Source organism: Pistacia vera, unplaced genomic scaffold (genome assembly GCF_008641045.1).
Source record: "Pistacia vera cultivar Batoury unplaced genomic scaffold, PisVer_v2 Contig642, whole genome shotgun sequence".
In the NCBI taxonomy this organism is placed as follows: domain Eukaryota; kingdom Viridiplantae; phylum Streptophyta; class Magnoliopsida; order Sapindales; family Anacardiaceae; genus Pistacia; species Pistacia vera.
The window spans coordinates 228,638-241,655 of record NW_022196493.1 but is presented as its reverse complement, the minus strand read 5'-3'; the positions used below and the strand labels follow the sequence as shown (position 1 = coordinate 241,655).

Below are 13,018 nucleotides of genomic sequence, written 5' to 3'. Positions count from 1 at the left end.
CATGGTGGTGGAACAAAGATAAAACAAAGAGACCAGAAAGCACCACGACCTAGGCTATGGTGACTTAAATTTGGCCACGGCTAGGGTTGTGGCGGAAACTATTAGGACCTTTTTATCAATTTCTCTTTCCTTTTTCACTTAAGACTATTTTGGGTATTTAAGTATAATTGAGATTAGTTGTCAAGGGACAAGGTTTGCATATTTTTGAGAGGAGAAGACGCATTCTTGGGTCTTGAAGACTGAAGATCAGATTTAAGAGTTTGTTTTTTTTTTTTTTTCAAGTCTGATTATGTTTTCTTTCTTCTCTATTTCTTTCTTTGTTCTTGGGATGGAGTAAATCTCTTTTGTTAAGGGAGGATGGAGCCCTAATTATGTTTTGAAAAATTTTTATTCTTAATACCAGATTTATGTTTATGAATTTGTGCAAGAGTTTAAGTTTAATGCTTTATGAATGTTGGATTGATTCAATTACCTTGACGATGTTTCGAATAGAGAAGTTAGGGTTTATTGCTTAATTCATATTCATAATTGTTATATAGGAATAACATTGCACAACGTATTAAAACTAGAAGTAATCGAATAGAGATTCTAGGATTAATTTGTGGTCCATCTAATTCATAACCGAATAGGGCGAATTAGCCGTAAGGGATTGATGAATTTATGCTTCTTAATTTCAGAGTAACCGAATAGGGATCTGTATTAAGTTGAATATTATGCCTAAATAAGGATAATTGGCCTTAGAAGAATCCTACCAATGCATAGCACAAACAGGTATTAAAAGTAGTTGTCAAGCATAATTAGGGGGAAATATGTTCCCTAACTTCATTAATACTGCAAAGTTCTTCACATAGTTTATTTGTTCAATTTAGTTATTTTTAATCCATTAGTTTTACACTCTAAACTTTCGTTTTAGGTAATTACGAATAATTATTTTGATCTCTGTGGGACGATACTCAACTCATCACTTTATGACTTGAGCACGATTAGTGCACTTGCTAAGGTTGATTTAGTCGCATCAAGTTTTTGGCGCCGTTGCCGGGGATCATCAGATTGTTTGTGATTATTTTAAGATTACCTGTTACTTTGAGATTTTTTTTTTTTTATTTTGTTTGTTTTTTTATTGGAAACCAATAGGTGTTTCTGCTAGTGTATGACCAGAGCTTCTAGAAAGATTTTACTAGCATTTGATCTTGAGATAGAGCGCATTTTTCACGCAAGAAAGAGAGCAATCAAAAGGGAGATCACGACTGATCACGATAACCCAAATAATGGAACACCACCAGCAACTCGTACACTAAACAAGTACTTTACCCCATCTCTAAATGGAGCGACATCGAGTATTCGACGACCAGTGATCAATGCCAACACCTTTGAGATGAAGCCAGCAATCATCCAGACGATTCAACAGTCAGTGTAGTTTGGTGGTTTGGCACATGAAGATCCCAACTTACATATTACAAATTTCCTGGAGATTTGTGATACTTTTAAACACAATGGAGTTTCTGATGAAGCTATAAGACTAAGATTGTTCCCTTTTTCATTAAGAGACAAAGCTAAGAGTTGGTTGACCTCATTACCAGCAGGCTCGATTGCAACCTGGGAGCAGATGACACAAAAATTCCTGAGTAGGTATTTTCCTCCTGCAAAGACTACACAGTTACATAATGATATTACTATGTTTGTGCAGGTGGATACAGAATCATTATATGTACGAAGCATGGGAAAGGTTCAAAGACATGCTCTGGAGATGTCCCCACCATGAATTACCGGTTTGGCTGCAAGTCCAGACGTTCTATAATGGTCTTAATGGTGAAGTTTAGAATATGATCAATGCTACTGCGGGTGGTACTTTAGGTAAGAAGACACCAGAACAAGCTTATGAATTGCTGGAGGAAATGGCTTCAAACTCTTATCAATGGTCGATAGAGAGGTTGTCTGTAAGAAGAACGTCGGGTGTTCATAACATAGATGCTATCACAGCTTTGGCAGCACAAATGCAGGCATTAAATAAGAAGATTAATGGACTTCAAATGCAAAAACCTACAATAGTGGCTTCTATGTGTGATTTTTGTGGCAAATATCACCCTAACCATGAGTGTCAATCAGGTAACATGTTTGTTGTTAATTCTATGCTTTATCAAACCAACTATCTTTCAAATTTTCCCAAGCCTAATAATAATCCATACAGTGAAACATATAATCCGGGGTGGAGGAATCACCCAAATTTCTCTTAGAGTAACAACAATCAAGTGAAGCCTCCACCACCAGGTTTTCAATCTCAATAGAAGAAATCAAATTTAGAGGAGATGATGGAGAAGTTCTTGAGTACTATAGAGACAAGAATTCAGAATCAAGAGGCTTTCATCAAGAATTTAGAAGCTCAAATTGGCTAGTTGGCTAATATCATTTCGAGTAGACAACAAGGGCATTTACCAAGTGACACATAAAAGAACCTGAAAGAGCAATGTAAGGCCATAATCTTGAGGGATGGAAAGGTGATTAGTGAAGAAGCATCACAAAAGAAGGTGGAAAGTGAAGCTGAGTTACCGGTCTCTATTGAAGAAAAGAAAGCGAATTCAGAAAAAGAGACAGAGACTAAGGTAAAGGAAATTGCAAGAGGTAAAGGAAAAGGTACGTCAAATTATGATTCTATTGTTGTTGAAAAAGATGTATCTAAATTTCCTTATCTCGATAGAGTTAGAAAGGATAAACTAGATCAACAATTTTCAAAATTTTTAAAGGTCTTTAAGAATTGCAAATAAATATTCCATTTGTTGAAGCTTTAGCACAAATGCCTAGTTCTTAAAAAACATCCTTTTGAACAAGTAGAAGATCGAGAGCATGGAACAGTTATGCTCACTGAAGAATGCAGTGCCATACTGCAAAATAAATTACCTCCTAAACTGAGAGATCCAGGGAGTTTTACTATACCTTGTGCATTAAGAGATTCATTCTTTGATAAAGCATTGTGTGATTTAGGTGCTAGTATTAATTTAATGCCTTTATCAATTTTCAGGAAGCTAGGACTTGGAGAAGTGAAAGAGACGAACATGTCGCTCCAGCTTGCTGATAGATCAATCAAACGACCTAAAGGCATTGTTGAAGACATTTTGTTAAAGGCCGATAAATTTATCTTTCTAGTGGACATCATAGTTCTTGATATGGAGGAGGACCGGGAGGTGCCTCTAATTTTGGGACGTCCATTTTTGGTGACAGCTCGTGCTCTGATAGACGTGCAACAAGGAAAATTAATCTTGAGACTAAATGATGAAGAAATAGTGTTTGATGTCCATAAAGCGATGAAAAATCCTACTGCATTTTATATTGAATCTTGTTTTCACTCTGACAGTTTTGGTGAGATTGTAGGTGATCACAGAGAAGAAGTTTTGCAAAAGGATTCTTTGAAGAGATGTCTAATGGAGTCGAGCACAACAGAAGATGAAGACTCGTGCTTGAGAGAAGAAGCTGAAGCGTTAGAGAATGAATCTTTGGCTGATAATAATGTGGAGCTAAAGGAGGATTTGCATAAAACTCCTAATGAGGCTCCTAAACTTGAACTTAAACCTCTTCCTTCACATTTAAAATATATTTTTCTAGATAAAGATGCTTACCCTATGATTATTTCTGCATCTTTGACAAATTTGGAGGAGAAGTCACTGCTAGACATTTTGAGGAAGCACAAGAAGGCTATGGGATGGACAATTGCTGATATCAAGAGAATAAGCCCTTCCATCTGCATGCATAAGATCCTCAAGAGAATTTCAAGCCAACAGTACAACCACAAAGGAGATTAAATCCTGCCATACAAGAAGTGGTACGAAATGAAGTGGTAAAATTACTTGATGCAGGTATTATTTATCCTATCTCTGATAGTAATTGGGTTAGTCCTGTGCAAGTAGTTTCTAAGAAAGGGGGAATGACTGTAGTGAAGAATGAAAATAATCAGGTTATCCCTACTAGGATGGTAACTGGATGGCGTATGTGTATAGACTATAGAATATTAAAATCTTTCAGTAGAAAATACCATTTCCCATTGCCATTTATTGATCAGATGTTAAAGAGATTAGCATGTAATAAATTCTACTATTTTCTTGATGGCTATTCTGGTTATTATCAAATTCCTATTGCTCCAGAGGACCAAGAGAAAACAACATTTACTTGTCCTTATGGCATGTTTGCTTATCGACGTATGCCATTTGGTTTATGCAATGCGCCGGCTACTTTCCAACGCTGCATGATGGCGATTTTCTCCGACATGACTGAAAAATTTCTAGAAATTTTCATGGATGATTTTACATTGTATGGACTAACCTTTGAATTTTGTTTGCAAAATCTTTTGTTAGTTTTACAGCGTTGTGAGAATCAAATCTTGTGCTGAATTGGGAGAAGTGCCATTTTATGGTATGAGAAGGTATTGTGCTTGGACACAAGATCTCTGAGCGGGGGATTGAGGTTGATAAAACAAAAGTGGAAGTGATTGAAAAATTACCTCCCCCAACGATGGTTTGAGCAATCAGAAGTTTCGTTAGCCATGCAGGATTTCTCAAAAATTGCAAAACCTCTATCTAATCTTCTTATCAAGGATGTAAAATTTAACTTTGATTCTGCATGTTTGTAGGCCTTTAATTTGCTGAAGGAGAAGCTAGTGATAGCACCAATAGTGGTTGCACCAGATTGGAACAACCCCTTTGAAATTATGTGTGATGCGAATGACTATGCCATCGGTGCTGCTCTCGGTTAGAGAAAAGACAAAATGTTTCAGGTCATATCCTATGCCAATCATACCTTAAATGGTTCACAACTTAACTACACAAAACCGAGAAAGAATTACTAGCAATGGTCTTCGCATTCAAGAAGTTTAGATCCTACCTCATAGGCATGAAATCTATAGTCTACATAGATCACGCAGCTCTATGACATCTCTTTGCCAAGAAAGATGCCAAACCACGCCTTATCATATGGGTCTTTCTACTTAAAGAGTTTGATTTGGAGATTAAAGATCAAAATAGGACAGAAAATCAAGTTGTTGACATTTATCCCGACTAGATAATTCAATCCTTGAAGAGGGAGATATTAGTGCAGAATTTCCTGATGAGCGAATTGTATCTCTCAACTCTTCTTTTTCTAAATCTCCATGATTTGATGATATGGCTAATTTTCTTGCAGGAGGCTGGATCCCAAAGCATTTTACATTCAGCAAACGAAGAAATTTTTTGCTGATGTCAAATATTATTAGTGGGAAGACCCTTACTTGTACAAACTATGTGCAGATCAAGTTGTTTAAAAATGTGTACTGGAAGAAGAGATTGAGCTATTTTGAGTCATTGCCATGATAGAGAAATTGGAGGGCATTTCAGGGTGAATCGCACAACGGCAAAGGTGTTGTAATCAGGTTTTTATTGGCCCACCGTGTTTCGAGATGCTCAAAGGTATGTATCCTCTTGTGATCGTTGTCAAAGAACAGGTAATATTTCTAAGAAAGATGAGATGTCTTTAAATAATATATTGGTATGTGAAATTTTTGATATTTGGGGTATTGATTTCATGGGACCGTTTCCATCATCGTATGGAAACGCTTTTATACTTGTGGCAGTAGATTACGTTTCTAAATGGGTGGAGGCAATTGCCACCAAAACTAATAATTCTAGAACAATACTCAAATTCCTTAGGTGGAATATTTTCACTAGATATGGAACTCCTAGGGCAATCATTAGTGATGGTGGGAAGCATTTTCGTAATCATCAATTTAATTCACTTTTAAAGAAATATGGAGTCACACACAAGATAGCCACTCCCTACCATGCCCAAACTAGTGGTCAAGTAGAGGTCTCGAATAGAGAGCTAAAACGAATTTTAGAAAAGACCGTTAGTGTCTCTAGAAAAGATTGGGAGACAAAGTTAGACGATGCTTTATGGGCATATAGGACAGCCTTTAAAACACCTATAGGTATGTCACCTTATAGGTTAGTATTTGGAAAAGCACGTCACCTGCTAGTAGAATTAGAGCACAAAGCTTATTGTTCTACTAATTTTTTGAATTTTGATGTGCAAAGTGCAGGTGCTAAACGCCTTTTGCAGGTGAGTGAGCTAGATGAATTTCGTCATTAGGCATACAAGAGTGCTAGTTTGTACAAAGAGAAGACAAAGAGATAACATGATAGGCACATTGTGAAAAAAGAGTTCGAGCCGGGACAACAAGTTCTTCTTTACAATAGTCATCTTTGTCTTTTCCCAGGAAAGCTAAAATCAAGATGGATGGGTCCATATGAGGTAATTTAGGTAACACTTTTTGGAGCAATTGAGATCTGCCATGGAAAGACAGGTGAAACGTTTAAAGTTAATGGACACCATTTGAAGCACTATGTTGGAGGACGATTCGATCCAAACACCGCGTCCATCCAGTTTCTTGAATGAAGAAAGCGAAGAAAGTCAAGCTAACGACTCTAAATTAGAACTATAATTTTTTTTTCTCTTTTCTCTCTTCTACAATTATTTTATTGTTGTTTGATTTTGTTTTAATTTTTGTTTTGTTATCGTCGGAACAAGGAACAAGTTTGGGGGAAGCTTAAGTGATAGAAGAAGAAGACAATTTTGAGTAGAATAGAACACAGGCTACCTTGTGTCATTTTACATAGCTGTGGCCATGTTAAAGGATAAAAAGCTTGCAGAGTCCAACCTTCACCATGGGGTACCCCGTGTCATTTTACACAGCCGTGGCCATGTGCAAAAAAAAAAAAAAAAAAAAAATATCGTCTTTTTAGGGAATTTTCTATCTTTATTTTCCATATTTTCTATTTGTTTTTGTTTTTCATGCATTAAGGACATTGCATTCTTTAAGTTTGGGGGAGTGGGCAGTTTGATTTGTGTTGCATTGTTGTGTGGTTTGTGTTGCATTGTTGATGGTCTGTAACGCCCCACTTGAGTACGTAGCTAACGTTTCTTCTTTTGCTCTTATTTGGTTGGTTATTAGTATTATTGTTTGGTTGACCTTTGATTGAGTGGTGTGTTGAATACTTGCCCTGAAATTGGTTGAAATAGAAGAAGTTCAGTGTTCCAGGCTTCGCCGGGGCGAAGAAGAATCTTCACCGCTGCGAAGAGATGTTGACGCCACGAGAAGCTGCTGGACAGTTCGCCGCGGCGACAGAAGCTTCCTCGCCGCGGTGACGTTCCAACCAATGTTGTTAAGTTTAGATATTTTCTTCCCTAAGGACAATTTGACCATTCTATCCCTAATTAGTAGGAAAAGTGGGAGTAAAATGTAAGGAATTTTCATGGAGAATTGTTGATATGGGGTGTGGTTGTAATGAATCAAAGGATCTAGATAGAATTCCCAAGGAAGTAAGGGCAAAATGGGAATGCTTGTGCATAAATTTCATTAAAAGGAATTAAGTCATTGCAAACCCTTCATTCCTCTTCTCCATCGCCACTCTCCTTTTTACTTCCTCTCAATTTCTCTTCTTTTGTTCAGAAGTTTTAAAGGGCTTTTGAAGTGATTTGGGGTAGAAAATCAATCTAAGGCATCTAAGGTAAGGATTCTTGCTTTGGTTGTGAAGCTTGTGGGTTTTGGTATATTTGTTATCGAGGGTTTTTGTTCATTTGTTAAGAGTAGAGAAAAAGTCAAGTAACCAAGAGAAAGGAAGAGCTAGTGAAATCTCTCCATAGCAAGGTAAGTAAATCCCAACCCAAGTTGAGATTTGAGAATTTTCTGATTAGGGTTTTGATAGCAATTATGTATGTATGTTATATACATGTTATATGCCAGTTATTGAGTCTTAAATGGAGATTGTTAGTGCTTTGTGATTGTTCATACATTCCAAGTATAAGAAGTGAGATATGGTTGGAAAGGTGTTTGAGATAGAATTGAAGGATATGAGAAAGAAATCCTTTTTGGAAGTGTCTTTCTTTGGCAGGAATTATGGCTATGTGAGGGGGTTTCTCCCCATTTTGGATGGTTAGAGAAAGACATAGAATTATTGTTATAGTAGAGTTTTATTATGCACTTGAGTTGTTTGATGAAATGCCTAATAGAGGTTTGAGTATGAGTAGTGAACCTTAATTCTTGCAACATTGCATGTTGGCATTTCATAAGTGCATTAGTGGAGATGAACCATCCATAGGCATTAATTGTGCATTGAGAAGTGACCTAAGAAAGAGTAGGAAACTTTGTGTATGCACTTGCTCTATGAGTAGAGAACTTTGTGGATGCAACTACTCTAAGGGTAGAGAGAATGAGAAGTGCTAGAGTATAGTGAATGAGAAGAGTATTAGAAATGGGTTGATGCTTTGTGATCATCACCCGACAGTTATGAGAATCGGGTTGATGCTTCGTGATCATCACCCGAATAGTTATTAGAAATGGGTTGACGCTTTGTGATCATCACCCGAATAGTTATTAGAAATGGGTGGATGCTTTGTGATCATCACCCGGTTAGTTATTAGAAAGGGGTTAATGCTTTGTGATCGTCACCCGAAAGTCATGAGGAGCGGGTAGGTGCTTTGTGGTCTCCACCCGATAGTTACAAAAACTGGGTAGGTGCTTCGTGATCCCTACTCGGTAGTCACTAAGAACGGGTTGGTGCTGTGTGAACTCCATTGGACAGTCATGAAGAGTGAGATGGTGCTGTGTGAACGCCATTCGGCCGTACCTCCGGTAAGATGAGGCCGTGACGTTTAGTAGGAAACAACATAAAGTGTGAGGAAAGAATTAAGAGGAATACATACGAGGATAAACAGATAGAGGGTTCTTACTGAGCATTATTTTGTGCTCACCCCATTATTTTCCTTTGTGGATGCAGGATCTAGGTGAGGATGCAGTCGGAGGGGCGTCGGCAAGCAAGGAGCAATAGCTACACTATTTCCCCTGTTTTTGTCTTTTAAAATGGCTTTTTGTAAATGATGCTCTTTGTGTATAAAAGACTTATTACTTATAATAAAAAGAAAAGTTTTGGGCCCATTTTCTATTGTTATTATGCATGCATTGTACTAGTTTACAACAGTTGTTACATGGTCTGTTTCTTTTGTTTGGTGTGTTTTTTTTTTAGGAAGTGTTTAGTTTATTTGTGTGTTTTTGGTTTGTATTTTGTATTTGTTGCATGGTGGTTATTATGCTTGGCCTTTTGATATAATCCCAAGCGAAACTTTGTGATATCCCAAAAAAAAATTGCTTTTTGCGATGAACTTTGTAATCATTTGGAGTAGTGGTAGTATCAAGTCATTGAAAGGATTCAAACATCTCATATCTTTAGGAATGCTGAAGAGCATGCAATTCTAGATGGTTGTGCAAATTCTGGTTTATTACTTGACTCTGTTGTGTACTAGCTGAGCCTTGTCTTTACTCCCTACGAAAAAAAAAAAAAAGTTGTATATATAGTCTTGAAATAAATTAACTATGCTTATGCTTATTTGTTTTTTTTTTTTTTTTTTTTTTTTGGGAATGAACTACTCCGTTGTTTTGAGCTACTTAGTAACCAGGAGTATTCATGAGCCCCATGTTTACTTTTGTGTCAAACCATAGTTTGAATTATGAGTATGCAAAGCATTTTATGTGTTGTGACATTGTTGAGTAATCGGAGGCATTCATCACAAATGTGTGCATTGGCGTAAAAAGGTGATGTGACAATCGAAAGAAGCCTATGAAAAAAAAAAAAAAAAGAGGAAAATAAGCAGGGGTTAAGTATAAAGTCTCGGTGAGGCATGATGGGTTGGGGAAAGATTAGAGTTGCACGATTAGCTGGGTTGTATGTTTGGATGCATGAGAATTATTTAAAGCATGTTTGCCTTCTTTCCTTGATTTTGGAAATGCTACGAATCCTTGATGATTGTTGAGTTTGTTTTTCTGATATTTTCTTTACTCGGAGACAAGCAAAGGATTAAGTTTGGGGGAGTTGATAAGTTGCATAATTTGAGTGTTTTTAGGGTTGTTTTGATGTTAGTTTAGTTAACTTCTCATTTGTTTCCTTTGTTTCCTTTGTTCTGATGTTTGTTTTTGTTAAGTTTGAGATATGAATGGTTACCTATTGATTTGGATGACTTTTGTGTTTTTCAGGCTTTGATTGAGTAGATTGGAGTATTGGAATGAAATTGAGACTTAAAGCTTGAAGAAGTTGAGATTACCTAACATTCTTGAAGGCCATGGCCATGCCTTGGTAGTTCACCATGGCCATGGTGGTGGAACAAAGATAAAACAAAGAGACCAGAAAGCACCACGGCCTAGGCTATGGTGACTTAAATTTGGCCACGGCCAGGGTTGTGGCGGAAACTATTAGGGCCTTTTTATCAATTTCTCTTTCCTTTTTCACTTAAGACTGTTTTGAGTATTTAAGTATAATTGAGATTAGTTGTCAAGGGACGAATTTTGCATATTTTTGAGAGGAGAAGACGCATTGTTGGGGCTTGAAGACTGAAGATCAGATTTAAGAGTTTGTTTTTTTTATTTATTTTCAAGTCTGATTATGTTTTCTTTCTTCTCTATTTCTTTCTTTGTTCTTGGGATGGAGTAAATCTCTTTTGTTAGGGGAGGATGGAACCCTAATTATGTTTTGAACAATTTTTATTCTTAATACCATATTTATGTTTATGAATTTGTGCAAGGGTTTAGGTTTAATGTTTCATGAATGTTGGATTGATTCAATTACCTTGACGATGTTTCGAATAGAGAAGTTAGGATTTATTGCTTAATTCATATTCATAATTGTTTTGTTGGAATAACATTGCACAATGTATTAAAACTAGAAGTAATCGAATAGAGATTCTAGGATTAATTTGTGGTCCATCTAATTCATAACCGAATAGGCGAATTAGTCGTAAGGGATTGATGAATTTATGCTTATTAATTTCAAAGTAACCGAATAGGGATCTGTATTAAGTTTAATATTATGCTTGAATAAGGATAATTGGCCTTAGAAGAATCCTACCAATTCATAGCACAAATGGGTATTAAGAGTAGTTGTCAAGCATAATTAGGGGGAAATCTATACCCTAACTTCATTAATACTGCAAAGTTCTTCACATAGTTTATTTATTCAATTTAGTTATTTTTAATCCATTAGTTTTACACTCTAAACTTTCGTTTTCTCAAATAATATTAGGTAGTTTTAGGTAATTACGAATAATTACTTTGATCTCTGTGGGATGATACTCAACTCATCACTTTATTACTTGAACACAATTAGTGCACTTGCTAAGGTTGATTTAGTCGCATCACTATGGTTCGTTGAAATTTGGGGGTTTTGTGTCTAACTGCCCTCTTGTACTTTAGAGTCTTTAATCTTATCAAACCAAGTTGTCAATTCTCCAAAATTAGAAATCAATTTCTATTTCTAGGTTAATTTGGTCTATTCTTGATATCTTTACCAAACTTCACACAATGTCTACCATACGGATGGAGATTACACAATATGACGGGAAAATCAACTTCAATAGCTGGAAGAAGAAGATGAAAGCACTACTTTCCCATAACAAGGTAGATGTTGCATTGGAAAAGAATGTAGAGAAGTGACCAAAAGAAAAATTAAAGAAGAAGGCAGAAGTAGATGAGGAAGCATACAATCTGATCGTGATGAATCTCTTTGATAATGTACTAAGGAAGGTGGACGGTCTGGAGACTCCTCTTGCACTATGGGGTAAACTCGAAACACTATATTCTTTGCAATCTGCATCAAATCTTACAATTTTAAAGGGTGTTTTGTTCTCATACAAAATGGACAATTCTAAGTCTATTTATCATTTTCTAGATGAGTTCCTTAAAATGACTTTGATACTGAAAGGCAACAAACTGAGAATTAGGGGACACCAGTCTTGCTATGATACTGTTGAATTCAATAACTGAAGAGAATCAAGTAGTTAAGAATGCTTTGCAGTATACTGGTATAATACCTAGTCTGGATCTAATTATAGCTGGGTGGTTAAAAGCTAGGGAATTAGAGCCAAAAGTCTAGAAACGAAATGGCAACACACTGTTTGCAAAGGGTAAAATTGAGTCTGGCCAACCTAGTAAATGTACTCGGTATAACTCTAGTTCTAAGAATAAGAGGAAGGGAAAGGGGAATAATAAACCTAAAGGTGAAACAAGAAAATGCTTTTATTATAACAAAACAGGCTATGTACAGAAACAGGGAATAATAAACCACCTAAAGAAACCTGCTTTGAGTGGACTAAAAAATAAAAACAGGAAAACACAGAGAGTAATGTAGCCTCGGCCAAAAATGTCATTGAAGAGTTTGAAGTTCTTACAGTGTCTAAGTCAGATTGGGTATTAGACTTAGGATATTATTTTCACATGAGTCCAAATAGGAAATGGTTTCAGGATTTTGAAACATATGAGCGTGAGACTATTTTTATAGGTAACAACAATGCCTGTAAAGTGAAAGGGATGGGTCGTATAACCTTAAAGCTGAATGATGGGAAGCTAATTAAATTGACTAAGGTTAGGTTTATCCTTGAACTCAAAAGGAATCTGATCTCCTTAGGAACTCTAGATGAGTCTAGCTATTGTTATAGGGCTGAACATGGTTGTTTAAATTTGTATAGAAATAACAGCATTATCTTAAGAGGTGTGAAAATGAATGGGCTCTATATTCTACGTGGTAACTATAATTTTGATTGTTTTAATTCTGCTCTTGTATCTACTAACCTTTCTATGACAGAGAAGTGGCACCTCAGAATGGGCCACATGAGTTAGAAGGGGATGAATATCCTCAACCAGCAAGGCTTGTTTGGTAAGGACATTGCAACTACTCTTGACTTCTATGAGAATTGCGTGTTGGGTAAACAACACAGGGTGAGTTTCACAAAAGGAACTCACCTTGCATCAAACAGTTTGGAATACCTCCATTCAAATCTATGGGGACTTGAAAAGGTTAGGTCCCATGGGGGAAATTGTTATTTCATGTCCATAGTAGATGATTTCAGTAGAAAAGTGTGGGTTTACCTTCTGAAATATCTAAAGATGAGGACTTAGCTAAGTTTAAGAACTGGAACTTGTTAGTGGAGAATCAAATAGATAAGAAGCTCAAGGCAT

At 36.4% G+C, this 13,018-nt stretch overlaps 1 non-coding gene across 1 annotated transcript; it reads right to left on the bottom strand.

The window, feature by feature from the left end:
• Positions 1–1,655: 1,655 nt before the first annotated feature.
• Positions 1,656–1,765, bottom strand: LOC116111547. Its single transcript, XR_004125091.1, has one exon. It is a non-coding gene; the product is annotated as a small nucleolar RNA R71 (small nucleolar RNA).
• Positions 1,766–13,018: the final 11,253 nt, after the last annotated feature.